This window comes from Ambystoma mexicanum, chromosome 1p (genome assembly GCF_040938575.1).
Source record: "Ambystoma mexicanum isolate Mex_15411 chromosome 1p, UKY_AmexF1_1, whole genome shotgun sequence".
Classification (NCBI taxonomy): Eukaryota; Metazoa; Chordata; class Amphibia; order Caudata; family Ambystomatidae; genus Ambystoma; species Ambystoma mexicanum.
This window is the reverse complement of record NC_090921.1, coordinates 975,489,987-975,516,110: the sequence shown is the minus strand read 5'-3', so window position 1 is coordinate 975,516,110 and position 26,124 is coordinate 975,489,987. Positions and strand designations below refer to the sequence as shown.

At 44.1% G+C, this 26,124-nt stretch overlaps 1 protein-coding gene across 4 annotated transcripts in view; it reads left to right on the top strand.

Moving 5' to 3' along the window:
- Window positions 1-26,124, top strand: part of CIAPIN1 (cytokine induced apoptosis inhibitor 1) — a 342,573-nt gene that overhangs the window by 469 nt on the left and 315,980 nt on the right. Inside the window, exon 1 of one of the 4 annotated variants that reach the window (XM_069654066.1) lies at window positions 230-331. The exons of 2 other annotated variants lie outside the window; for them this stretch is intronic. The gene's annotated coding sequence lies outside the window, so the exon portion shown is untranslated. Of the gene's footprint in view, window positions 1-229; window positions 405-26,124 lie in introns of those variants that run through there. One more of the 4 variants, XM_069654057.1, reaches the window with a different exon arrangement.

The following is a 26,124-nucleotide window of genomic DNA, read 5'->3' as shown; positions in this document are numbered from 1 at the left end:
AATTTTATTCATTTGATACAATTCATGTAACTATACCGTTAATGCATTATTTTGCTACACAGAAAGGTGTATGGTGTTACGGGGGGAGCTGGTAATGAACAAAAAGCAGTGTCTCGTTCGGTTCCACAACAAGCGGCTCATACGATTCAATGTCGCCACCGTTGTCCGCTTGCATAGCTCACAGGACTCTTATGCACGTGTCCGTTTTCTATGTCACTTGGCTCTGAAATCACCATGGAGAAGGTGCAGGGGTGGGGCTTACAAAGGGTCGACGCGAAGTCACTAGCCAGTAAGGATTTGGCTGCTGCGACCGCAGCGAGATAAAGTGGATGTGAGTTTCGTTTGGGGGAGGCAACTGCTGCTCAGAGGGTGTCAGGGTGAAAGGAAGAAAGCAGCCATTGTAGGTGAGCATGTTGACGCTCATACCCGGAGTGAAGATAGCATGGGGATTAGTAAACTCCAAAAAAGTATTAACCCTGAACAAATTGCGTGGAAAGGTTGAATTGTTTAGCCCAGTCATTTCCCATCCTTAATCGTTTCATTTATGTACCGATTTGAGTTCCTGCACGTTCTCCTTCAGTAAGATGATTTATTTATTACATTTATGAAACGCCCAGACGTGAGGGTATCACGGAGTTGTATATTACATAGGTAAGGGAGCTGACAGTACAAAGATTAGGCACGTCCAGCAGACAGAAGTGCAATGTTATTCATATTTCTCAAACAGCCAGGTCTTGACTAATTTGTTTAATGTAGCAAAGGATTGTTCGTTTCTAATATGTGTAGGTAGTGTCTTCCATAGTATGGGTGCCGAGACGCAGAAGCTAGACCCACCTACTCTTTTACTCTTCTATCACGGTGTGCACTGTGAGGTGTTTGAGTTGGATCTCCGTGCCCTAGCTGTGACGATTTGGGTGGTGCAGTATATAGGATAGAGCAAGGCCTCCTTGTGAATGCAGCGATGTGCAATCGTTAGGATTTTGAATGCCGCTCGGGCTTTGATGGGGAGCCAGTGTGATTCCCACCTAGTGTCTGAGAGGTGTGTTGTGGACTATGTAATGAATAGGCGCAGACTAATTTTGGATGGAGCCTTTAATGGAAACAGATTAATGCAAACAGGATTTATGGCTTAATGTTCATTAGCTGTTCGTAATGTCTTTATGTGAGGCCAAGCGCAGTGGCAGTTCATTAGTAGTGGACAACCTGAGTAAGCGCAGTGGCAGTTCATTAGTAGTGGACAACCTGCGATGGCCCTCCTTAAGGAGAGCACTGGCGCTGCTGTGGCTTCCTCCGGCTTGCTCTTCTTCTTTTTCTTTTTCTTCTTCGGACCCATGCAGGCGCTTCCCCTTCCTATAGGATGATGTGCACCGTACCCACTAATTATTATTTAGCTCCATTTAAACTCACAACTCCTCTCACCTCCCTGTCTGCCTCACAAAATCCAACATCACACTACTCCTCCTGCCTCTCTACCCATCACCTCCCAGCAAAGCCCTCCCACTCAGCTCAGCCACTCCCAACGCAGTCAACCGAACCCTCATCAATTCTCTCTCTGCAACATGTCTCTCACACCTAATCAAAAAATGTCCCACCGTTTCAGGTACCCCACACACCGCACAGTCCCTTGATTCACGCTTCCTTATTTGAAATAGTCATTCAGCCCCACATGACCTATCCTCAACCGATTCAGCATCACCTCCTCCCCCCTCTTCCATCCTGAACTCCCTGCATCCACCTTCACCGACACTTTCCCACGAACACCGAACATCCACCTGCCCTTCAGTCCACTCACCCACCTCTCCTGCCACTCATCCAGGACCCGTCTCACCATCACAGCCTTCACCTCATCCACACTCAAAGGCAACCTCACATCAACCGCTCCCCTCCTCATACCCTCACCCGCCGCCAGATCCACCAACTCATTTCCCAAAATGCCACTGTGACTGGGAACCCACGCCAACTCCAAATCCATACCCCGCGCACACACCGATCAATCTTCATCCTAATGTCCAAAATTACATCCTTCCTATCACCTGCAACCCACTCAATGAATCCGAGAACACCACCACTTTCTCATACCCCAACTCACACACCCTATCAATCGCCAAAGCAATCGCCACCAACTCAGCCGTACAAATACACATCATTCGTCAGTCGTCCTACTTTATACTCCCCAATGCTTTCTAGATAATACGCCATTCCCACTCTCCCAGACACAGGATCCTTTGAACCATCCGTAAACACCTTGTATCCTTCCTTTCCTGCCACATACTCCTGACCCAAAGCTTTGATCTCACCCCGCATACCTCTCTTCTTCAACACCACATTCGCCAACTCCAAACACATCTTTTGGAGATCTCATCATCCACCTCGGCCTTCTCTCCAAATCTGTATCTGTCACAATCATCAAATCACCCACACCCCACTGCACTCCCTTCTCCCACATGTGAAACCCAAAAGTGCCCCCCCCTTCCTCCTCCACCGATCCCTGTAATAGTCAAACCTCCAATTATACTTTAAACATTCACGCACCGGATGAGCCACACTCTTCGTACTGCACTTCACCCACCATCTCATATTTAACGCATCCCTCCTCAACCCCAATGGCATCTCTCCCACAAGCACCTGAACCGCATTCACTGGAGAGGACCTCATCACACCCGAACACACCCTCAATGCCCTCGCCTGTACCCTATCCAACCGCAACTTCTGACTCGACGTATAACCCACTGACACCCAAAATCCATCACACTCAAAATCAACCCCTTAACTGTGCTCATCCTGACCCCTGGCGGGAAGTCACTGTCTCTCGCGTGCCTCCCATTCTCTCGCGAGAGGTCGGTGCAACTTCCTGTAGGCTTCTTTACTCTACATACCTCCCTTTGTTGAGTGAAGATGAGTTATTCCATTATATAGTCTGTAAACCTTCCTGGTCTTTTTCTTTCCCTTTATGGTCGATTACTTCCTGCTTCTTCATGTAGCAACCTGTTCATCTCCGGTGTTCTCTCCTGACATACGTTGCTCTTCCTTGGGATGGCCCTCCTTTACACTGCTCTGTCTCAGGTTCAGGTTGCTCTCCAGCTGATGACTTAACACTGCCTGAACTCCTCTCATCGGTGTTCCGTTCCAGGATTGTGGGGCCGTGCGCTTCTGTTGTTCTTTTTTCATATAGAGCTACCTGTTCGTGGTTCCATATCCTCCCGTCTTGGGTGTGCACATGATTGGTCCCTCGTTGAAGCACTCTCACAGGTCCAACTGAACTTAGATCCCGTTACAGAGTCTGTTTGTGGCATTTTGATTTTGATCAGGTCTCCTTCTTGGACCGTACTTTGTGAAGATCTTCTCTTGTCATTCCATGTTTTCATGCTCTTTACTTTTCTTCAACCACCATACCAGCTCCTCCATATCCACCGTGTCATCTTCCCTTACTTTTGACAACCATGGCGGTACTAACATGGATGCTGCTCTGCTGCCTCTGCTGAGATGGAACAGTGATATGTTAGTGATCCCCGTTGGGGGTAAGATGATGGGCCGCCACCGCCTCTTTGACTGTGCTATGAGGGTGTAGTCCTGCTGCAGTGGCTAGGTGGCGCCTTTAATAAACCTGTTTCGGCAAGGGCTGTTCGTGAAGGGCTGTCTGAGGCTGTCAGAAGTGCTGCTCCTTTTCGCCTGGATTTGCTGCAGCGATTGAACATTTCTATTCCAGTGCCATGGTGCATTTTCTTTTTCTCACGGACTGTTTCCCAAGTCCTTCAAGCACCGCCCACCCTATCCACCAGCCCATATACATCAAAGCCACGTGCTTTTGCGCGCATGCTTTTTTGGCAAGGGCTGTTCGTGAAGGGCTGTCTGAGGCTGTCTTGGGCTGGGTTGGCTGGTAGCTGCGAATACTTTAGGCTGCTTTTACGGGCAAGTTGTTTTTTTTTGTATAGGAGCACACCTTTTTGTAGTCAAGGAATTTGTTTATTTTTTCAAATTTTTTTTTGTTTGCCCCTTTAGTAAAGCTATTTATCTTTCATATAATTGCTGGCGCGCATTGGTGCTGTCTCGCTGCCTTGCGAACTAGCGTGCAGCATGGGCGGCGCCCGCTCTCAGGTAGGCTTTCATTCCTCTTAGTGTGTTAAACAAACAAGTGTCACCTTATTCCCAGTGAATATCATGGTCCTTCGTAAATACACCCTGAAAACAGGTATGCCGGGAGTTATTGCGGGACAGCCTGCTGCTGTGGCCCGTTCTTCCCTAAAGCAATCTGTTTTACCCTTTGCTATCCCGGTTGGCCCAAAAATACAACAATCCCAGTCCCTTACTTCTGATGTCCTATTTCACTCTAATACAAATGCCCCTAAAAGAGTAACGGACCTGCTGACGGCCACGCAGACAATGGCGCCGGCACTAGATGGCGCCTTGGTCTCAAAGGCTACGGTCACCGCTGAGGGACCGCAACTGCCGTTGATAATGCAGGACATTACTTCTAGATCGGCTATCCCTAATACAGCCATCCAGGCCGAGATCCATAATTCCCCCCCCCCCCACTACAGTCGGAAACAACTGCTCGAACACTGAAAGCGTAGTGAGTAATGGCTGTATTAGGGAGGTCACAGATGCAACAATGGAATCGGCATGTCTTGTAATAGAAACACAAGCTATTATGTCTACAAAACTAGTCGTGCAAACCCCTTGCTCCTCTGATCAAGATACCAATATAGCCAATGATATACACCCTAGCGCCACTTTACAACTGAAAGAAAGTTCAGCTTCAATCATGGAACCCGTATGGTGCTCGGTGGCAGCACAGGTAAACCTGTGCCAAGCCTACGAGCGATTGCGTATAACGGGCGAAGTGGACGAGGACGATATGGAATTCTTGAATTCATCAAATAATTCATCCTGTCCCACTTCGGATGTGTTATATATTTGCTCGAATACCGGCGACTTGATACAACTGCAAGAAGATACTGTACATAACGCCACCATTATTCCTGCCAAAAATACTCCCTATCCCCAACCCATTCACCTTAATCCTGCACTATCCCCACTGCTGGATAAATACCAGAATCAAACTGTAAATGAATCGTTCTCATTTATAGCGCCTAATCCCCGGCGCACAAGATTTCTAGAAGCTGATCAAACCTCAGAATTTTTTATACACAAAACCCTAGACAAGTGACTTTCATTTCCGGGAGCACCAGCACTGAACAATACGTTGAGTGCAATGAATACAGCTCTGCTAACTATAGCAACATTATATGAGGTATTAGATAGTAAGGTGTCCTACCAAACACAGATTTTAGAACATTGTTTTGGTAAGGACTTAACAACTGTAACTAAGAGCCAGACTCTTCCCAACGGTACCCAGCATGTAATCCATATACCCAGAGATTCTAACAGTCTCACATTTAAGACCGGGCCACACCAAACTTCAAACTGTAAACCTATAGAAGTGTCTCAGTCTATCACACTGAAAGAAACAGTAGATTCTCTACTATCAGTGCAGGTCATTACTGATGATGCCATGCAACCATCGGTTGATTCTGGCCTGGCACAAAATCCAGTTATCATTTTTGACATGTTTACATCATCTTCATCTGTGCTGACAAATAAAGTGATAACCATCCAACACTCGAGAAAAGAGTGGAAAAAAATGACTGAAAAAAAAGGAATCATTGTCCCAAGTCTAGAGGTAAAGCACTAAAATTTAGCAAAATTTCCTCTTGATTAGAGGATCTCTCTGAGCCTTCAGTCCCTGGAAAAACCACTAGCCAGATTCCATCAGTACCATCATATAAACCGCTTAATGATTTAGTGACCCTAACAGAACAGACCCCCATAGGGCAAACACTTCATCCTTATCCATGATTCCACCCAAAACTGCACCGGTGCCAGCTATGAGGGCGAATACTGATGTCGGGGAGCACAGTGACAACGTACCTCCGATTTCTCTGACATCTCATTTAAGCTCGAAGAAGGAAGTTGAGACAACAATCACTCAGCTTCGAGAGGAAATAAGAGCCTCTATTAACTCATACACAATTCATTCTCCACCAACATCACAACTAGTATCCCTACCTCATGCAGAGATTGCCCAGACGGGAATGACCATGATCACGAGATCTCTTAGAAATATAGTGGATAAATCTGGTGTTGAAAAGCTCAACCATCCTGTAAATGCTCAAATTCTTAATGACAATAATAGGAGTCACGAGAGAATCCTTGAGAACAAGCTATCGATACAGCTGCTGAATCAATCGACCTCTTTATTGAAATCAGCCCCTGATCATAACGTTCATCTAGAGCCACTATTCCAATTTACAACTCCAGCACAAGAGCTCAGAGAATACATAAAGTCTTCTATTGACTCCTACCTGCTTGAATTTAATTCAACTAACGGGGATAGTAAACCGGCAACAGCATGCACGCCTCCTGAGCGAAGTGTAGTGTTACAAGGTTCCAGTTTGGCAAGTGATCAACAGAATCAAAGATAGAACACACTAATGACCAGCAATGCACATACACGCTAACTAATTGCTACACCTCAGAATCCACAGAAAACTAGCAAAATGTCGCTTTACTCTCTTAATCTGAATTGTCGCCCCTCACCATTCTTGACATATGTTCTTAATAGAACAAGCATATTGAACATATGTAATGACATTTCATTTTTGAAAGTTAACCACTACCGATATTGAGTTGGTGGAGTTTGTAAATTAGGATGAATTATCTGAAGTCAAAATACATGTGCGTTCAGCTATTGTGTTAAATCTACTTTGGCAGGCACGAATGTCCCTTTTTGACTTGGGCTTCATTCTAACCCAAGATACCAACCCGAACACTCACAAAATCGACAAAGCGCAAATTATGATATATCATTCCCAGCAAAATGATATATCTAAAAATACCAATCCCCAGACAAACATCTCTAACTTCAGGGTTACAGGAGTATAATGCTAACTCGTAACAAGCATGCAGCAAAGATATACTAACCCTTCTCTGCTGGAATACCAGGGGCTATACTCACTTCATAAACTCAGTCTCAAGTGATCTAGGGTGCTTTGATTTGGTTGCATTACAGGAGGCATGGCTTATGGTCGCTCCTACTTTTGCCTCGCACACAATTGTTTCATCTTATGCCGTTAAAAACTTGATAGGGCGTCCCTCTGGCGGCCTTCTGATAGCTGTTAAGCATGATGGTGGTTTTAGCATTGCACAATTTCCATCTCCATCGCCTTACCTGCAAGCTGTGAAATTAACTCGTGGTAACACGAGCTTGGCCATTATTAACATATACTGGAGTAGACCGAACCTATCAAATGAAATGTTTTTTATGTATTTGTCTTGTCATCTGGATAACATTATTGCAGATCCTAGTATAGTGTGTACCATCATTCTTGGCGATTTAAACCTCCACCTTTTACCAAACGATAATGATAAATATACGCCTGATGAACGACTATGGTGTAAAATTATGCGAGAAAGGGGGTTTGTGATGGCGAATAGCACTGTCTCTGGAAATGTGCCTGCCCGCTACACCAGGTCATCTGGCATGTGCAAGGCTATCATAGATTACATATATATAAGCAAGAAGTGCTTACCACACGTCCAGACCATGACTGTAACATCCTCCACCCTGAGTGATCACAACAAACTCATTATGCATTTTCTATTCCCTTCTGGTCAGCAATCTTGTGAAAATGCTCATCTTCAAACTCTTTGAGTGAATAACAGTGGAACCCGTTTAAATTGGAACTCCAAGAAATTAGAACATTACAAACAGATTCTAACTGAATCCTTCAGTTCCTTGGCATCCAACATTCGCAAGTGTTATATTAGCATGATGCAAATTTTTAAACAAATACAAATGCCTGATTCCAGCTACAGGCATAAGCACCAGCATATTTATGATCCCGAACTTCAACGCAAAAAAGCGAAACTCAGACAAGCCATACGCAATTTTAAACATGAACCAGTACTATCTAGACCAGAGTTAAAAAGGAACTTGAAAACCACTTATAGACACTGGTTAAAAAGTCAAAGGCACCTCCAATATCAAAAAGATGGTGAAGGAATGTTGAGACAAATAATCACTAAATCAACTGGTGGTATATGGAATTGCTTAAACATAGCTACTTCAAGAACACAAGCGGCTGTACTTGGCTCTGCCGTTTCAAATGAGAAATGGCATGAGTATTTTAAAGATCTTTACGACTCGCCATTTCCGAACTTTCATTGGGCTTCCTTGAATTTAGTTTCAACCCATGTCTATCCGTTGACTTACGCAGACATACTAGATTGTATTAAAAATCTTAGCCGATCTAGAGCGAGCGGCCCAGATGGCCTACACAACGGGATGTCAAAAGATCATCCCCAGGAATGGACATCTATTCTCTTTCGAATTTTCAAGCACATTTTTGTTGAAGGCGAAATACCTAACTCATGGAGACGTTCTATCATCGTCCCAATCTTAAAGGAGGGCGACAGGGCTGACCCTGCACCTTACCTTCCAATCGCTCTTCTCGACAGTCCGGGAAAAATATTCGCCCGGCTTGTTTTTAAACAATTCAATTCATGGCTTGATTTGAACGAATTGCGCGATACATTTCAAATGGGATTCTTGCCTGGCCTAGGTACTACAATAAATGTTATTACTTTGAACTCAATCATTCATCACGCTCGTCAGCGAAAACAAGGCTTTCATCGATTTCTGCATGGCATTCGATGCGGTTCCCTGTGAGTTAATTATATAAAACTCATGGATAAAGGCTGCCCCTGGTTTATTCTGAAGTGGATCATCCAATTGCATCCAAACACGTCTATACAGATTAGGTTAAATCATGAAGGCTTACTATCACAACCAATTAAAACTGCACGTGGCCTAAAACAGGGCTGCTTATTAGCATCAGCAATATTTAATTTTTTCACTTCGGATATAGGCCAAGAATTTGCATCCACCATCAGACTCCCCAAAGATTAATGATGTCCAAATAAAACATCTACTCTATGCAGATAACATGGTTTAGTTATCTAAAACCGCAAATGGGTCTTCGTGCTTTGCTAAAAATCCTAGCCAGGTATTCAGTGTCAAACTGTTAATATATCTAAAACCAAAGTAATTCAATTTGGTACAATAAAACGGCGTTCCACTGCCCATCGGTGGCCACTACAAAAGACCATTTTAGACCCAGTATCATCATACATATGTCTAGGAACTTTTGTCACACATAAGCCGAACACCAATGATCACTGTGTTAAACAAAAATTATTAACAGCAGTGTCTCAAGCCCGTTTAATTAAAATCAAGTACTGCAAGTTCTCTGTGATTCCAATAATAACTTATTACAAACAAAAGTTTGTTCCAGTCATAACGTATGGTACGGAGGCAACCTTGAAAAAAATCATAATTACTGGACAGTTATCGAAGGTTATTATTGGAAATGAGTCTTAAATCTGCCATTGTCACAGCCGATATGTATCGTGAGACATGAACTGGGTCTGTTATCTCTATATGCCATTTGTAAATGGAAAATCTGCTCACTATATAGGAAATGTGTACTATTACACGGCAAGTTTGGTTTAATCAACATCATTGCGAACTACCTTTTATTCTCAACGGATGTATTTCCTCTGACTTGGAGAACGAAAGCGCAGGAAATCATGAGTGAAACAGGTATATCGATATCATTATTATTAGAGAATCCAAACAAAGCCAAAACGCGCCTATGGGAGTATGATTGGATACAAACGCGTAGTGCTTGCACACGGTATTGCACATTTAACAATACTCCCTTTGACATGAAACAATATGGCACAATCGAAAATTATTTGATTTTTCCCTAGTTCACGATCACGTGATGACTTCCTGCGCTATTGGTTGAACATTTGGCCAACTCATGAAGTCTTGCATAAACGTCAATTAATACCGGCGAGTGAATTACCCTGTCGATTTTGTAAATCTGCTATAGAAACGTTGAAACATCTTTGCACAACATGCCCATCGTTACTTAATCAAAGAATTATATATTTTAAACATCTATTAAAGGATCATGTCATCACTAGCAGTGATAGACTGTGGGAATTACTGTTTCACACCAACAGGCAGTCAGTAAAATATGCTATTCTGAATTACTTGTATAGTTTGAAAATCATGGACAAGAGAACAATCTAGAGTAAATTATAACCAGTTAATGTATTAAATTTATGTTTTCTTTTAACCCTTTCTTCTTTTTACTAGAATATGTTTAGTGTTGCCCTTTTATCTTGCTTTGAATTTTGAGGCTGTAGATGTTGTTGTTTTTAGAACAGTTATGTATATTTTCCACTCTGTTGCCCCCATGCTTACCGTCTCTTTGGCCGGGGACGGTTGACAACCTACGGTGAGCGGGGATCTGCTCCAAATAAGAGAGGGGGTATCCAGGTAATAGAATTGGAACCCCAGGTGAAGTCTTGCTGAGAGGGAGGACGCTCCCCGTTTGAACGTGTAATCTCTCTGCCTACCTGCCTTGGGACTGGGTAGTGACGTGGTGGACTTGATGAGGTTTTCTTCTTCAACTACACTAACGGTGATGTAACACATATCTATCTTCACTTATCTTATGTGTATATTTATGTATTAACCCAATTCATTTACAGTGTGGTGCATGTATTTATATTTTATGTGAATAAAGGGCATGTAAAGAGCCAATTATATTCTAACTATTGGTCTAATTGTGGGTTATTGCCTCCCTGAGTCCCAGAACATTTGGTCTGTGTGGTCTGGTAAGTGGTTTCTAGGGTTTCTGCACATGACACAAACATGGGCCAACAATCGGGATTTCTGTTGTGTTGCTGTTGAGACAAAGATGACTGGCAGCCATCCACGTCTGAATTGTGGAATAGGTTGAGTTCAAGGTGTTAGTTAACTGATCGTGGGATCAAGATTTTTCATTGTCATCGGCATAGTATATGCTATGCCGAGAGAGTCTGGTATGTATAAAAGGGGCCGGGTGAAGCTATTGTAGAGCGTAGGGGTGATGCAGGAACCTTGTGGTACCCCCACAAGTGATGGGAGAGGCGTTGGCGATTTCAGAGAAAACCCTCATGACTCTTCAATTCAGAAAGGATGCTATCCAGGCAGTGGCTAATGGTGAGAAATGAGCGTGAGTGGTCAGGTTTTGGCAGAGGATCTGTTGGTTGACCAGCTCAAATGCTGCTAAGTCTAGGAGGAGGAGCAGCAGGGCTGACTTACCTTCATCCCTGATCTCATCTAATCGATTTTAAATCGAGCAGGGCATATTCCGTGCCGTGCCTAGGGTGGAAACTGGATTGAGCATCCCTAGGATGTGATTGTCCTCCAATAACTGCTGAACTTGCAGGTAGACAGCTCGGTCCTGAAGTTTTTTAGGAGAAATGGGACCGTGGTGATTGGCCTGTAATTTGAGGCGACAGCTGCATCCAGGGAGATTTTTTTTTTTCAGAAGAGGGAGTACCCAAGCTTACTCAAGGCTCACTGGAACAGTACTTTGAGCGAAGGAAGGGTTTATGATGGTGGTAATGATGTGGGGGGTTAGAATGTTGGTACGTTCTTTGACAAGGGGTGCACGGCACGTGTCGCCTTTGAATTATGAAGGTTTTAGGCCATTAATGAGTTTGGTGACATCGGTTTCAGATAAGTCTCTAAAGACAAACTGAGTGGTTGTGGGTGTGGGGGGCGGCAGGTGTTGCTAGCGGTCATGGATACAATGTTGAATGTTGCTTGTTGAGATAGGATTTTCTTATTCAGGGTGTCCATTTTGCCTAGGAGTACCTCTTATATAGTAGAGCACCAGAGTTTGTCTTTAGTGATGGTTGAGGGGGGAGCTGCAGGGGATTCAAGTTCGCTATATAGGGAGAAGATTTCTTTTGCATCCGACTTGGCATTGCTGATTCTAGTGTTGAAGGAGTTGCTCTTGTTTGTGATTATGGCTAGTTTGTATTCTCTGGAGGATTTGCCGACGTTCTGTTTTGAAGAGATGGTGGGTTCTTTTAGCCAAGTTAACTGTGCTTGTCTTTTCTGGGTGCAAAGATATAACAGCTCAGAGGTTAACCAAGAATTTGAATGTCTGACCAGCTTCCTTTGTTAGGTACTAGAGGGGCTAGTGTGTTAACTGCTTTAGATAGGATGGAAGTGTAGGGTTCCACTAGTGCAATAGTATCGGAGGTGAAGGGGGCCTGAAGGCAGAGAGTATTGATCAGGGGTAGGATGTTGTCTCTGGTGAGCCTCCGCAAGCTTCTTGTGAGAGCCGGGGAAAAAGTGGGTTATGAGGTGCTGTACACTTGTTTGGCTGTGTGATAGAGAAATAAATGATATGGTGGTCGGACCATGGACAGGAGTATTAGCGCTTGTGGATATATGTCAGTTGTCTGCGATCCAGTCCAGTGTTCAGCCTTTGTTGTGTGTGGGATTGGTGATGGGTTGGGGTGAAGCCCAGTGTGGTGTTTGTTTTATTGATTTTATATAGCGCTTTACAGAATAACAACAATACATGAGAAGAAGCAAATTTACAAAATTGAAACAAACCAGTGGTACAGTATATGGAACAATTAACTCAGTAGGTCACAAACTCAGTTGTGTGTCCAATAAGATTTTGAGGGTAGATCATAAGGGTCGTGGAGGCCCAGGAAGAGGTCTCCCAGTAGGATGATTTTTTTAATGAGGGTTTGAGGTTATCTTGGAGAATATGCAGTATGTTTTGCTCAAAGCTGGGGGACAGGCCATGAGGGTGATAAATGAGGTGCATGGTGATCGTGCATGTAGGGGATGGTAAGAATTTGAGAGGGAGATCAGTATTGCCATCAATGGGCGTGAGCGCTTGTCTGAGGGGAATGGATTCTCGTGAGATCTCGTGATCTTTGGCATATATCAGGATATCATCCTGAAAGTAGGACACGTTCCCCATGTCCTTCAACAAAGAGTCCATCATGCGCTGGAATGGCAACGCTGCTGAGGAAAGACCGAAAGGCATTCTTGTGAATTGGTATGTCCCGAAAGGAGTTAGGAAGGCAGTAAGAAGTCTTGACTCCCTATGCAGATTGATCTGGTGATAGGCATCTCTCATGTCCAACTTGGAAAAGACTTTGGCCTCTTTCATCAACAGAATTAATTTGTTTATACTTGGTAAGGGGTAACTGTCCAACACAACCTCGAGGTTGAGACTACAAAGGTCCGTGCAAATTCGTAGACCCCCTCCCACCCCCCCCCAGTTGTTTTGTTTCTTTAATTGAACCACTGGGCTGAGCCATTCAGACGACTCTGCTGTTTCAATCGTTCCTTCTTTCAGCATCTTAATGAGTTTCACCTGCAGTGCGACTCTCACCATTGCTGGTACTGGTCTCACCTTGTGCTTCACTGGCACTGCTCCTTGTTTCAATTTGCTTTTATGTACATATTTCCTGATTCTGCCAGGCTGGTCAGAAAATGATTCTGGGAATTCTTCCTTGTGATCGATGCTCTTTATCTATGGACAATACCTGTCCCTCCACACTGGGGTCCAACCTGACTTGCAGTTTGGCTTGGTCATCCCAACCCAGTACAGGTGGACCATTCTCTGCAAAGTACACTTGGGTCCTCGTGACTCTTCCTTTGAACTGCACAGTTGCCAGGATGTATCCTAAGAGGTCCACCTTGGCCCCTCCAAAGACTGTGAGATTGAGCTTGGCCTTGTATGCTTCCACTTTCTCTTTCGCAACCATGCGTTTATGCATGTCAAACGGCAATATTGTGAGATCTGAACTGGAATCCGCCCTTTCACCCTTGTCTCGTGTCCGTCCACTTTGATGGTGCAGTGGGGCTTTTCTCTACGAGCTGTGAGACTGTTGACCATGATAACTGTGGCACTCGCATCTTTATCTAAGGCGGCCTCATCTCTGCCCTTCTCGCGCTGCACTGCTGACACTGCTTTCTTGTATTTCCAGGTGCAAACTGAAGCAAAATGTCCAACTCTCCTGCATTTGAAACATTCTTTGTTCCTTGACGGGCACGCTCTACTGTTTGCTAAGTGTGTAATGCTGGCAAACCTGTGGCATTTTAGTGCTTCTCGTCTCGCCGAGGTATCAGCTCTGGTCTTGCGGTGCCCTCTGTCTCTCCTTCATTTGAATTGCACAAACTGAACTTCTGGTACTGACGCACTGGCTGCCCACTCTGTGTCTGTAGGATGTCTCCTCAACTGCTCTCGCTATCTGGGTGGCTTTGTCCAGTTCCTTTTCCAGAATTAATTTGTCTTGGACTTTGGGGTTGTTGGTTGGCGGTTGTTGGTGTGCACTATCACAAATATCTTCCGACGTGTCGCCAAATGCACACATTGCCGCCAACTCTCTTAACTTTACTATATAGTCTTGAACAGGTTCGGCTGGCTCTTGTCTCCTGCTATAGAACCGGATCCTGTGTAGAACCACATTCCTTTGGAGGAAAACCTCTTTGCTATCCTCGTCCCAGCTTCTTGGTAGGCATTGCCATCCTGCCCTTCCTGAGCTTCTGGATTGAGGACTGCAAAAGTACTTTGGCCCTCCACCCCTAGTGCATTCAAAAGCATGGCCTTTCTTTCGTGCCGCAGAGCAGTCTGTCCCACCCACCGTCTCCAAATACGTCAAACAGGTTCCCATTGGAGCCATGGAATGACTGGCTTGTCTGGGACTTGCAGGAATGGCATAGTGGTGTTTCTCCCTGCATCTTGATGGTTGTGGTTTGCGCGTGGATCCTTTTTGCCAATTATTTTGTGGCATATGTAATGTATATGCAAAGACATTTTTGGATGGAGCGTTTAATGGCAACAGATTAATGCAAACGGGATTTATAACTTATTGTTCATTAGCAGCTTGTAATGGCTTTGTGAGTTTATTAGTAGTGGGCAACCTTAGTTGGCCCTCTTTAAGGAGAGCTCTGGTGCTGCTGTGGCTTCCTCCGGCTTGCTGCACTCATCCTGACCCCCATTGGGAAGTCACAGCCTCTCGCGTGCCTCCCGTTCTCTCGTGAAAGGTCAGCGTGACCTCCCATAAGGGGTCTTTACTTTACAACGTGGCCATTGTGTTTGATACACATGTCCTTCAGTGCAGATTTTCCATACTAACCTAACAAAGTCAGGATTTTATTTTTCTCAACTCTTCCCTTTACTTCCAGTGTTGCAAAAGGGGGAAAATGTACTGGGCAACCCTGTCCTTGGAGGGGTGGGGTTGTGGGGAAGGAGGTGGGACCAAGGGGCGTGTCCCCTAGCCAAATCGCATCACTGTATTTCTTCATATACCCCAATCCTGGTGATTTGCAGGAAAGGAAAGCGTATTATGCCAGCATATGAATGTTACAAAACCAAACATGTATCGCTACACAGTAGGCCCAAATGCACTCGTAGGGGGACAAAAGTCCCAATGCAGTTCACTCGATCATAAAATTGGTTGCCTCATCTACAGTGAGGGTAATTCGTAGCTTCAATTTCAACACAAAATTTTGGCATTCAAAAGTTAAATCGGTAACATATTTCATTAAGGAATTCTATTGACCTATTATAAAAAGCAATAACAATTGCATTTATTGTTCAAACAGAAACTTTAACGTCAATATCCTTCATATGTTATATACAGAGTCAAAGACCATAGCAGTAGTCATACATATTATGGACAGACGGCATAAATGTCTACAAACATATAAGAATATCCTAACTGGCTTGGTTAGGTTTGAGCAAACTCAAATCGACTGGTTATTTGAATGTGTGAATCTATTCCAGTGTTTACAAATATTCACACAAGGATCTAATACATTTTATCCTATAATCTTTAACATTCAAACAGCTCATTATCGGTGTTCCTATGACCAACGCGTTTTGGATCAAAGATCCATCTTCAGGGTATGAGCTATATGTTCCCAGTCGGTTGAACTTCTTTGAAGAGGCCCTACACGGTAATAAGAATGAACATTTAATCACGGGAAGTGTAGGATTCTAATTAAGATGTTTTCTGTAGTAAGGGCCAAATTCAAACCTGTAGGGGTTAACAAATGCGGTGAAGACAAGGAAGTACTACAAAGCGTACTAGTGTATAGTTAAAGCCAAGGGCAGAGAAAAACTCACCCATTCTTCAGAGAGAGGTCCTGAGACGCTGGGCATCAAGGTAATGTGGTCAATGGTACTCTAAAGTGGCGACAGGAATAAGTTAGCCACACTCGGTGTAAGTAGTAAGGCAAGTAAAATACACCATACTCCGGTGCTAGTATCTCATAGCAGCATGTGAATGTACACAATTGTGTAACCCTTTCATGCGAATAATGGAAGTTACTCTTCTGTTTTGCTTAATCACAATACTCTCCCTAACAAAGAGATGTCTATACATTTCAGGACATAAATACCAGTTTGGACAGGTGGTACACTATGTATTCAGCCTCCTGTGTGGCATCTTCTGAAATGATCGGGATACTCCTGCATGCAGTAATACTGCTTCAAAACATATCTGGCTGGTAGTGTTCTGGCTATCCCATAGTGCTCGGGATAGGGCAGTGCTCAACAGTTATCGTACTCGTGAGCCACTCGCGCTTCATTGAGCAGACTGGTTTCAGAAGACAAGGCAGTGCTTTGTGCCAAGTCTTCTCAAAGCGGGTCTGCGCGTTGAAGCGCAGGATCTGTGAGTTTCCTTTGTTAGCCCGTGGGCCTGTGGGACACTTCAGCGCTCCAGGAGGATGTCTTTTGACAGAGCGCCGCTCCATCTTCTTCAGGCCTGTGTCCTGCACTGTTTTACTTCTCGAGCAGCCCATGTCAACAGACACAATTCAAGTACAAACGGCAAGAAAAAACATCATCCATGAAATCGTCTTTTTCATAGCTTGAATTTGATACGTTACTTCTCCATGTGATCCCATTCCAGCCAATCAAGCTGCTTGAATCCCTTAACCTCTCCTGCATAACTGTCTTCCTCCTCTTTCTTTTGCTGCTTTGACGCAGAAACTGAACTGCATGCCCCAACCGGTAGATGCTGAATTTCTAACTGCTATCCGCCCTGACTGTTCAAGAGCCTGCCGGATTAGCTTACGTACATGCAGGGGAACATGAGGCATTGAGTGCAAACCGGCCACTGGGCAGACAATTGCAATCCTTGGCTTGCCCCAGCACTCCTTCCTAGTTGCAGGTCATCCATCCTCGCATACGCTCGTTCACCATTTTGCTGCAATTGTGCAGGTGGAATAATCCTTGCCTCTGTGTCTTTAATAGAATCATGACTTAGTTAGGTTATCTGCATTCTATGTCAAGTCCAGGGGCTCAGATTATACTCGTTTTAAGCTTACTCACCACTGAAGAGAAGACCTGGTCGAACGGCCTAAAATAAAACCTCTTAAAGATCGACTTGTTTGACCTGTCTGCGGCTGTCGGAATGTCCTCCAGGTGTGCTCCGACGCTAAAAGCCTTACATGCCATTACACCTCTTACTAAATGTGCACCATACGCTCTGACGTCGATGTCTGCTTGCTGAATGCACCAGCGGACCCATCTGGCAAGGATAGCGGGAGAGACGTCAGTGAATGGCTTCCGTAATGCATTATGAAAATGTGAATTCCCCAGGTGGTCGAAGTTGCTCCGTCATGGCCTCGTAAGCCACCAGGCACCTGACGGGGCAAAGCTCTGGCTGCTTTGGAAATGGTGGGTATGGCACTGACCCAATACCCATCTTGGCTCTCTTGCTGATGTAAAAGGTAACTTCTGCCATAGAAAAGGATCTCCTATTTACTTCTGAGGCTCTGAGGTCAGATAACTGTTTGCAGGAAATTACGCAGAGCAAGGTCACAACTTTCGCTCACTGGCCTTTAATTGACAAGGCCTCATTGTTGGGCCAACCTTGATACAGCTTAAGGACTTTATTAATGTTCCATAACTGAGTATTTCGCCATAGGAGCCTGACTCCTCTGAGCAAGCTGCACACTAGAGAGCAGTGCTCCAGGTAGGATTTTGGAGTTAGAGTATTTTATTCCCAATTTTTAGAATTGGAGAGTAAATCCAATTTCATGAGAGTAAAAAGTATTTTTCTCCTTCGCCAGAGAGTAAAAAGTGTCTGACAGCTATCCAACTAGTGCGTAAAATTAAAACTTTGTTCAAATAAGTGACAAAACAGCTGTATAATGTATTGCACCTGTGGCAAACATTTTCCCCACACAAGAATCTTTTAGATGCATACTACCCAGCTTCATCTTCATGCTACTTGGGCACAAACTCTGTTTAAGAGTTACTAGAGACGCCAGCTAGTTACATCAGGTGATTCATAAATCAAGTCCCTCACTCTACCAGCATCACTTCTTTGTCTTTGTCTCTTGGGCCTACTGTTGCTGTCTGGCACTACTTGCATGATATCCACTCCCATGTTTTTGCTCAATCTCTCTTTGCTACTTTGTTTCCCCTAACGCTCTGCCTTTCACGTGTTGCGATGTCACGTTTTGCGGTCTGTTTCTCTGTCACTCTGCCTCTCCCATCTCTACATTCTATTGTTGCTTTTTTGCTCCTATATCTCGCTCTATCGGTTGATATAACTTCTCTTCCTCTCTCATATCATTACTGTTTTTTCATTTTCCCAGTTGTGGTTGCTACTTCTTTTGATGATCTTTCTTGCACCATTTCTTATGCTATTTGCCTGCCCTTCTCTAATCGTGATTTTCAATTACCATCAATACCCACCTGCTGTTGATCTGTATTTTATTTTACTGTCTTCAAATGTCTTGTTTGTTCTGCTTCTATCTCTCGCTCCTATTATTAACTTGGTTTCCCTTCTCACTTTCTTTGTTGCCCTATCATGTAGCTCATGCTCGGAATTCCTGTTTCAAATTGTCTAGTATGTTCTCTGTCCCTTCCTCCCCGCCATACCTTTGTTCTTCTGTATTGCTTGTTCAGAGTTGCTCTTCTCCTGTTTTTCTGTTTCTTTTAACATAGCACCAATAAATATTCAAAAAGATGAAATTGCTGTTTCTATTTAAAAAAAACTATTGCAGCTTTACCATTCATTAGGTGCTCCTTTTTAGATGTGTGCAAACCTTCTTTTGGCCATTAGGCTCTGAATTATAGAGTTGGGTTTGTCTGACTAGATGCAGCACTTGCTTGAATCACAGCGCCACCCATAATATTGACAATTACATTTTTGACGCCCATTATGGCACGGTGATCACATAGATCACTGTGCCTGCATCCTCTGCTACCGCCTCCCCCACTACCCACTTACCTTTTCGATGGCACACCGCGAAGTGTGCCACCGTCTCTCCCCCGACCCTGCACCGTCAGTTCCCGCCCGCTAACATGGGTTTAAACTGGCCTTGCAGGGTCCCTTTTCTTCTATCCCGCTCCTATCTAATGGAAGCGGGGAACCTGCCCATGACCCCTCCCCCCGAACCACCACAGCCACTACACCAACAAAAGGGAGCGGGCGACACCCCTGCAATCCCCGCTCCCATTATTCGGTGTAGTGGGGGACAGCATTTCATTACAGCGCAAATTTAGAGGTGAAAATTATTTGGTACTGTTCCCAAGAGCCCATATGAGATGTCTGTTATGAGCCATTACAAGTAAAGGGGTCCTCATGGGATGTGCTGGTTCTACCTCTGAGCAATCACAGGTATAGCAGCCCTGAAGAGTTGTGTGTTCTGAATCACTGAACATTTATTAGTCCATTTGATAATTCGAAAAGTAAATCAACTGTGTTAAAATTGAATGTTACCTGCATCTTAAATGCATATCTCTGATGCTGACTCCTTAACTCACCTATTAACAGGATTTGAACTAACAGCTTACACAATAATCTCTGCAGCAGGGTTATTGACGCAATGAGCTGCCATTCCTAACGGGCTGTTGACACTGAAATGCACATAGGTTTAGGGCACTGGCAGTCCCATGTGAGGCTTGCCTGACATACATGGCTTGTCAAAAGCTCCAAGCCTGTTTGTATTATCCTACATTAGTTGGGAGATTCATGATGCTTTGAAATGTGCTCTATTTTTGGCAGTGGGACTCTGGGATCTGGGTGAAGCAGTGGTTTTGAAAAGCGCAAGACCGAGTAGAAGGGATTGAAGGATATGACAGCAATGTCTTCTTCTCACTCTGTCGGAGGTTGGTGAGAAGAGCTCAGATACCATTCTTGTTCTGTAGTTTAGCCCGCTGCAGAAAATGACAACACATGTTCCTGCTTTCTTAACAGCAGCTCTGTTAAGAAATTCAGGTACTGTCCCAAAACATAGTAGTCCTGCTAATAAATGTGGGCATGATGCAATCAGCCCTGCTGTGAATATTTGGCATTGTGCCATGACATGCGTAGGGCATAACAGCTCTGCTGATAAATTAGGCTCCCTTGCCTGAATATATAGCAGGCTTGTTGAGAGGTACAGGTATAATCTGTGCTACTGAAAATATATACAGCATTGCTTCTACCTGTATCCATTATACCTGCTTGTGGTGGGTGGTTCGAAAGGGAGTTAAAGTTCAGACCGCATGGCTAGCTATGCAATTGGTGTGCTTCTTTGATGGAAAGAAAACAAAGTATGCAATGCCCATTCTGCTGCAACTGCGCTGCCTCTATTAAAGCCAATTAAGCAGAAATATAGCCCTTGTTTAAGACCATTTTCATTTTACACAATACTACCTGTGTCCTAAAGCAAAGTGAAAAGCATGTTCATGATGCTTTAATAACACTGCAACCTACAAAATGCAGGAAGCTGAACAAAGTGAACAAAACACAAATTCCCTTTTACATTACCCAAAGTATTATCTTGGAGAGTGTTAAAAAAATTAAACAGATCAGGACTCCTCCCAGTTGCTTCTTTCAAGGAACTGTGTCGATTACTAAAGTAAAGAGTGGATTTGGAAGCTGCTGCTAGCCAGGCTGTCACCAGTGAGCTCCATGGTTTGTGGGGTTAATGCCATAAATAGCCTATGTAAGCGATACGCAAGGAAGAATTAAAAGGGCTGTATTGACAAGATTTCGGTGCGTAAAAAGGCCTGATACGCACCTTATCTGGAGGGCTGCTAGGGAGTGCTCCTCGACTGCAGACCCTCCACGTGGTTGTGCCCTGCTGAAATCGCCGAGCAAAAGGTATTAACCGTACTGCACGCCTTGCGCTGCACCGCCAAAGCACCCAGAAAGTGAACCACATTGGTTGTAGCAGGGATGGACGTCCCTAGCCAGGAACCAGCTAGGCCATTTAGACCAAGCGCCTTTATATGACTTCTTAGTCCCTGGTGCCGAGGACTCTGCGATGAAGAGCTCAGCTTCGCCCAAAAGGCCTGACTTGCGTCAGGCTCCCTGGAAATCCCCCAAAGTTAACTGGCTCAGATTCCCTAGCTGAACTAAGAGGTGCAGCTCCAGTGTTGGACCACAAATTATTGCCTCGTCTTTGGGAAGCATGATGGGGTTCTCACAGGACATCTCAAAGAAGCCCAGGAACCAAGCATATCCTCTCCAGTCCAGCATCACTATTACCAGTCTCACTTTCTGCCCACTTGCCTGTGCCTAGGGCTGGACGATATGGACCAAAAGTCATATCTTAATATTTTGGGCTGAATGGCGATATACAATATATATATCTCAATATTAATTGTGGGCTAAAGGCTCAGTTGTAAGTCAACTACATGTGAGATGCCAACAGTACTAATACCGAACATTAAATGCAAAACACAACTCTTACCATTAATTGTCAGTTAACCTCATCCTAAAATTGCAATTGATTCAAAAGGACATCATCTCAACAATAATGGCGATACTAACAAAAACATCCAAGTAGGATACACATCCCTTAATGCAGTGAAGTAGGCATTGTGATAATTTGTCCTATTGATTTGTCACCCTAATTTACTGAGTGGAAAATATGTGACGGCCGTGTTAAGCTTTGCAGCACTAACCCTGATTCTTTTTAGTGATCATGTATAATGTAAGTCTCTATTGGCGAGTACCATCTTCAACTGGTGGGAGAAGGAATGAAGAAAGCAAGTATGTTCCCCCCCCCCCACACTGTGCGGTAATATGAATTTATCAAAAAAATACCGCAAACTCTATAGTTGACCATACAATTATGGTTTCATGCTTGATTATACTCCTGGTATGCTGTATCCTGTTCCAACATAACAGCAGTACATAGATGGATTGCGAATAGCCAATAATAACCAACTAGCGCACATGCGTATTGTTTTGCCAATCCTCTTGGCTTTCTCTAGGCTATATCCAGACATGTTTTTACTAAACATGTAAATAACATTTTATTTTTTAGTATGCAATTAGAAATTCCATCTGTGGAAGAGAATGGAGAAATACATAAGTGAGTGGATTAAAAGTAAGTGCAAAATTCTGCACATTTTATGTTCCTCATAGTTCTATTCTTATGCTTCTTGAGCATCTGAATCTGTCATTTTTGACTGTGGTAATATATGCCCGATTGTAAACGGAGGTCAGCTATGTTAATACTGACTATAAGACAGTCTTCGTTTACACAAATTAAGCTCTTTTTTTTATAACCTGCCGGATTTGTGATCTATGTAATATATCTCCTGTTGTTAATCAGAACATAATTATTCATCAGCTTGGTAAAGCACCACAGTGCTGATGCTAGCCTCAACGGGAGACAAAACTCCCATCGCTGTCCCTGCCACAGAAACTGCAGGAAATAACTGTGGCTCTGAGCCATCAGCAACACCAGAAAGGTGTCCTTGAGGTTTCTGGTCCAGCCAGTCTTCCTTCTGAAAGATGCCCCTTAGCAGGTGGATCCCTTCCATTTTGAAATGGTGGTACAACAAGAACACGTTCAACGCTCAGAGATTAATAACTGGCCTCAGCTTGGCTTTCCTTTTCACTAAAAACCTATTGTTTACAAAGCTTCCTGGCCCTTCTCCTGCAGGCACAATTGCTTGCTTTCTCTGTAGCTTGGCTATCTCTAGTCCTAGCAGTCGCTCATCTTCTGTTGAAAGAACTAGCGTCTTTGGCAGCTGTGTTTGCATCGGTTCTAGATAAACCCCTAAGCGAAAGCCTTGTACTGTCCCTAGCACCCATGCATCCCTGGCGAGCTCTTCCAAACTTTTTCATGCATTGTGCCAGCTGCCACCCCCTGCCCAACTGCTAGAACTGCTGGGTCTTTTCGCCTGCTTAGCATTGCTGGTATTGCTCTTACCTGAGGTTCTGTTCTGTTTCTTTCCACTGTACCGCAGCCTCTCCCTCGCGATGGGAACAAGGGATTGGACTTGCGGTCCTCCTGTTCTCTCTTGGCGCAGTGGGCGGGATCTGTTGGGAGCTGTGCTCTTTTACTTTTTTTAAATTACGTTTCACTGTTCCTATGTTAAAAAGAAACAATTGCAGAATGATTTGGTGCAAAATAAGTGTATTTTTGCTTCCCATGTGACTGTCACTAAGGCAAATACTTAACACTTTGTACTGCAGTTTTGGACAGTCGCATTTACTGCCACAAATACACGACAAAGAGCCATATAAAAGGGGAATCCATTGTAAGGACAGAGCACAGCCCATATACAAATATAATCTTATGCAGTAATGGAAAAGAAAACATTTTGCTGAGATATATTTGCTCTGGGAACTAATCCCCTGTGGTTGTTGGCGGGGGGGTGGAGGGTTTAGGGGGTTATGGGGTGGAAGTGATGGGGGGGCAAGTTTAGGTATGAAGTAATGGCAAGGAAGTGGTAGGCTTGAAAAAAAGGCAAACCGGCATTGGCAAAAATAATGTATTTTGCTTTTGGGGGGGCACTGGCTATTAAATGGCCTTAATATTGCAACAGCTGGGAAACGGTGTGAAGACCTGGGCATATAAAGTAGGTGCCTGGCAAATGCCTCTCTAATATAGAAACACAAGGAAAAATCTGTGGTATTTGCTAATGCTTAGATTACTTCCTACTTGTCCTCATTATTCATAGTCCTACTCTTCCTTGTCACCGTCCTTACTTTTGAGGTCCCAGCCTCCATGACAGGAACCTCCCTTCCCAATTAGTCTTCTGCCTTTCCCTCCTAGAGGTATAACGCTGTCCCCAGTTACCTTTTTTCCCACAGAGGATTATGGGCCCTTCCATTCCCCCACGGAAGGTAGAGGCTGGCTGCAAGTAATGTGATAAGGATGAGTAAGACTCAGATTAATGAGAATTTATTTATTCACATTTGTTAAATGCACAGCAGCCCGTAGGCATCGTGGCGCCAGTTACAGTGGTTACTCATAGCTTAGTTACATATAAAATACAGAAAGGCGCAATGGCAATGATGCGCTCCTTACAGGGGATGGACATAGCCTAGGTGCATACAAAAAACATACACTAAAAACTAGCATACTGGCAATCCAAGATATAGGACGTGAATAAGTGTAGTGGATGGTGGTACAGATAGTGGGTGTGCTGTAGTGGGTACTAGTTGAAGAGGCCAGTTTTAAGGTTTTTATGAAAGGCATGGAGCGACGTTTCGGCTCTGAGGGTGGTAGGGAGCGCGTTCCATAGTTTAGAGGCAAGATGAAGGAAGCCTATTCCTCCTGCCTTGGTCCTGATTTGTGGCACTATAATTTGGTTGGTTTATCTTAGTCTGATAGGTATGAGGGTGCAGAAGTTGATGCATTTGTGGGTGGTAGAGAGTATTTTGAAAGTGATAGTCTTTGACTGGGAGCTAATGAGCCGTTTCTTTTGCTTATGTAATGTGTTCTCTTTTGGGTATACTAAGAGCTGCTCTAAGAGCGTTGTTTTGGGTGATTTGAAGTCTAACTAGGGTTCTTTTGGAGGTGCTGTCTAGGAGGGCATTGCAGTAATCCAGTTTGGCTCCTATAGTGGCTCTGGCAATAGAGAGGCAGTTGTCCTTAGTTAGAAAAGGCTTTATAGCATTGATGAGTTTAGTACTCCATGCAGAGGCCGAGACAATAGCGCTGACTTGTCTGTCCATGGATAGTGTAGCATCAATGTGGACTCCGAGCGTTTTGACAGAGGAAAAAACTGGGATGACAAAGTTGTCAATATGGAAGTTGTAATAGGTAGAACCTAGTTTGGCTAAAGTAGCCTTTTGACCAAGAATGAGGATTTCAGTTTTGTCCTCATTAAGGCAAAGCACATTTGTGGCCATCCAGGCTTGGATTGTAGAGTAAATTTGCTGAAGGGTTGTAGCATCTTGGTGATAGATCCTAGTAAGGGGAAGGAGCACCTGGGTATCATCAGCATAGTTTGTGTATGTGCATTCAGTTTATCAAAAAGAGGCTTTGTAAATAGATTATACAGAGTAGGGGCTGTACAGGAACCCTGGGGGACACCTCAATGTATGATAGTGGGTTCTGCATTGGCTATGTTGAACACTTTCATAGCTCTGCCTTCTAAGAAGGAGGTGACCCAGGTTGCTGCGTGATTGGAAAAGTGTGCAGCATGCGTAAGATGATTGGTGAGGGTGTTGTGGTCAACCAGATCAAACGCTGTTGAGAGGTCAAGGAGCAGGAGAAGGGCAGGCTTGCCCTTCTCATGGATATTAATAATTTGTTTTTTTAAGTCTAGTAGGGCGGTTTCAGTTCCGTGTCCTTTGCGGAACCCCGACTGTCTCTTTCCTAGGATAGTTAGTTTCGAGGTACAGTTGGATTTGTCTGTGAGCGGCCTTATTAAGTATTTTAAGAACAAACGGGACGGTTGTTATGGGTCGATGGTTATTAGGTTGAGAGGGGTCTATCGTTGTTTTTTTAGGAGTGGGCGCACCCAGGCCTCTTTGAGGCTGTCTGGGACCGTCTGTTTTGAATGAGGCGGTGATGAAGGAGGTAAGCAGAGGCACGAGTTGCTCAGCGCATTTTTTGATGATTTTGGGTGGGCATACATCGCCCTTGCATTGTGAGGGTTTGAGATGTTTGAGGATGTCTATAACATCTACTTCAGAGATTTCAGTAAATGAGAATTTAGGAAAATTGCTATTTATGGGTTTGGGCTGGTTCTGATTCTGGTGGTTCTGCTTAGGCAATGCTTTGTAATGGTCTGAGATTTTGTGTTGGAGGAGCTCTAATTTATTTAGCCAAGCGGATTGTATGCTGGTGCACCAAGCCTCATCTTTAACAATCTTGTCAGTGCATATGGCAGGTACTGTTAATTCTTTAAAGATAGTAAAGAGTTCTTTAGTTTGGGGGTTAGCAGAGGCGATTTGATTGTTGTCAGCTTCCGATTTAGCATTGAA